This window comes from Plectropomus leopardus, chromosome 23 (genome assembly GCF_008729295.1).
Source record: "Plectropomus leopardus isolate mb chromosome 23, YSFRI_Pleo_2.0, whole genome shotgun sequence".
NCBI lineage: Eukaryota > Metazoa > Chordata > Actinopteri > Perciformes > Serranidae > Plectropomus > Plectropomus leopardus.
Genome location: NC_056485.1, coordinates 16,515,549 through 16,519,111, shown reverse-complemented (window position 1 = coordinate 16,519,111; position 3,563 = coordinate 16,515,549). Strand labels below are relative to the sequence as shown.

Here is a 3,563-nt window from a genome sequence, read left to right as displayed (position 1 = left end):
AAAATGAGAGCGGGAGACCTTAAAGGTCAATGCTGTGAAGGTAGAGGGGACAGGAAAGGGACATTATGTAGGTTTATTGTTTGATTTTTAGATAGTAAAGTTCAAACTAGGGCAGGGTGATAAAACGTTAATCATCTCAAAAATTATTTTCCATAAGTGATATACTAAATGTTTGACAAATCCTCCATATAATTAAACTACCCATACACCTGTAGAGTAGGGTTGGGACAAAATATTGATACTGAGATTTATCGCAAGACTTTCTCTTGCCAGACGTTTTTTAATACACTGGCGCCAGATATTGAACACGCTCTGAACATCCCCCACATTAAGCATCTTACTATTTTGACTTCCCAAACTCACTACTTTAGGGTTCCGCTTGGTGGCGCTTATCAAATGAATGAGGTTAAAAGTGAAGATAAGACGAAGAAAAATCAAAAACTCCCAAAGCGGAAAATGGCAGCTGCAGAAAACAAATCTGTAGCTGCATCCCACGTCTCAAACCACAGTGCCTGTATGAGCATCATGTGAGAGTCGCAGAACCTGTTGTTTTTAGTTTCAGTGCCTGTGTTAACAGACTACAGCAGCTGCAGTAGGCGGGTTTCAATAAACCCTCAAATTGCACATATTTAAATTGCAGGGGAAAGAATATGCCTAATGGAAACACTCAATTTTGCAAAAAAGCATTTATTGCAAAACAGTTTTTATGCTCAATCTGTAAAGATTATTTTCTTAATCTTCTAAATTCTCAGTTTCTGGGACATTTCTTACAAAGTTGCTTTTTTCTCCATGTTTTTCAAAGAAATCTCACCAGTTTGCTCAGGTTTCAAAGGTTTAAATCTTTGTGAAAGGCGTCTGAAAGCAGCAAAGTGATGCCACTTAGGTTTCAAATGGTTAAACTACAACTGCCATATGACTAGAAGTAATGACATGACTGATTTGGGAGATAATTATCAATATTTACCAACATGAACATTTTTATCGTGATAGCATTTTTTAATCCAAATTGCCCTAACTCAAACTACCTTTCAGCAGACGTGTCCTGTTTTATTTATTTTTAGGATGTGATGACGCTGGAGAAGGAAGCACGCCGTTAGTCCAGCTGTTGGTTGTCTCAGGTTTCAGCTGAGGCTTGCTATGAGCTGTACTCTTGTATCATGCTCCACTTTAATATAATTTGTCCTCTGATCTTTCACAGTTATTTAAATGAAATAGATGAGGTGGAGTTACTCTAACCATAAGTTAAAGTTTGTTTTGTGGTAGTCACTTGCTTTGCAGCCATGAGTAACCTGAAAAAAGTAACTATTATATCTTGATGTTCAGTATGACTGTCTCCAGATCTACACGATTGATACTATAAATTAGCTTGACCTCTCAAGGGAATTTGAGACTTCCACTAACTTCCAGTTTTTATTTTGTCAATGAAACTGTGTGAGTGTGTGGCTTCATGCAAGCTACATAAAATGGAAAGTTAACAAGTGAGTGAATGTAGTTTTGAATGATTTGTTGCTCAGACCGGCTTTCTAGAAGTTGGTTGCTAATGCAGATGGGTGGGGCTTGAATCAGGCCACACCCCAGCAAGGAGACACCAGTCTCTGTGGCGCAATCGGTTAGCGCGTTCGGCTGTTAACCGAAAGGTTGGTGGTTCGAGCCCACCCAGGGACGTTCACTTTTGTGATTAAATAATCAGATAACATCATGTTAATGAGTAAACGGTTTCCGTGATCGGTGTAAAGGTTCAAGAAATCAGCAAAAAAATGTGACTGTGACAGAGTAAACACTACGCAGTATCAGTACTGGTACGTCCTCATACCTGAAAGAGTTCAGGTCAGAGTCTGGTTGTAACAAACACTTAAAGGGACAGTTCACCCCAAAATCAAAAGCACATAATTTTCATCTTACCTGCAGTGCTATTTATCAGTCTAGATTGTTTTGGTGTGAGTTTCAGATTGTTGGATATATCGGCTGTAGAGATGTCTGACTTCTCTCCAATATAATGGAACTAGATGGCACTCAGCTTGTGGTGCTCAAAGCTCCAAAAACATACATTTGAAAAATCCAACAGCAGTGTCTCTTTCCAGAAATCATGACTCGGTTACTCAGGATAATCCACAGACCTTGTTGTGAGCAGTTTCATGTAGGAACTATTTTCTTTCCACCGAGCTACACCCACCAACCATACCACTGCACAGAAGGAAACATGCTTCTACTCATGAACCAAAGGCTCCTGCTTGTGAAAGCGTAACATGTAAACATTAATGGCGTCCTCTTTTGGCTGAGCTGTGACTTTGAGCGATGATTCGGTGAAGTTTGGCCGATATCTCCAACACTTTGCATCTCACACAAGAACAATCCTCACTGATAAACAGCACTACAGATAAAAGAAAAAACTTGTACTTTTTATTTTTTTCATTTTGGGGTGAACTGTACCTTTTAGAAGTGTCTGCATAGGTCAGCTAACACGTTTTCCAAACAAGTCAATAAATTGATAAACGTATAGATTTAGAAAGCACTCTGAATTCCTTGAATTAAACAGTAATCGGACCAAAATAGTAAAACATTAAAGGAGAGAAAATTATAAGCAATCTGAATCTGAAACTGTAGAATAGCAGAAATATATTGCATGACTCATCAGATATGTGATGGCTTGGACGCTTCAGAAATATACATTCGGCTGAAAATACATAAAATGTATTCACCATTTAGGTGCCGCTGTTAATGAATCCAACAGCTAACCTTATGGATTTTGGAGCAGACGCTCTGCTGCTCATTTCCACAAGGTCAGAGGTCAATTGCTCTGTTGTAGTGTCCTACTTTCTGAACAAAAGAACTGAAAAGACAAAAGCTGGAAGAGAATAAACAAATGTCAAACTGTGAGGCTCTTAACTGAACCTTAAAGCATTAGCACAGGATTAACTGACATAAACAATGTTAAAACTTTTATACCCTTATTAGAAATTTTAACCCTTTCCTCGCAACCTGAAACAATAAGATGTGATAGGATATTGCAGTCTCAGTGCATGGTAGTGGCAATCAAAGCAACTCCTACTATTTTGAGCTTTAACCCTTTGAAACTTGAGCAAATTGGCTTGATGTCTTTCAAAATCATGGGAAAAAGGCAATGAGCAACTAAAAGGAAATGACCCACCCAAAAAAATGAGAAAAAATTAGTAAAAAGTTACAAGAAAAGTACCTTAAAATAAGCAACAAAAAAGAAAAGTAAAAAACAAAGACAAACTAGAAAATGACCTTAAGAAAGTGCTTTTTTAAATGCAGCACAAGAAAACTAATGTCAGTCTAGGTGATAAAGGGTTAAGCATTTAAAAAATGTGAAGACCCAACTGGAATCTGTGGATTTTTTTTTTGGTTTTCAGCAGTTTAAATGAAATGCTGAGGAATTCGTTCAAATGTTTTTGCTTGTAATGCGATAAATTATATGAATTTTAAATTAAAAAAAAAAATCTGCAGAGGTCTCCTCAGAATTTTGTACCATTCACAAGAAAAGGACATTTTTTTCTCATGAACCTCCTGGATTTTGCCATGACCTCAGAGTTTACCGGTTC

General features: G+C 37.6%; 1 non-coding gene across 1 annotated transcript; it reads left to right on the top strand.

Annotated features, from left to right (window-relative positions):
- Nucleotides 1-1,591: 1,591 nt before the first annotated feature.
- trnan-guu lies at nt 1,592-1,665 on the top strand. The gene has a single exon. It is a non-coding gene; the product is annotated as a tRNA-Asn (tRNA).
- The last annotated feature ends 1,898 nt before the right edge of the window (nt 1,666-3,563 follow it).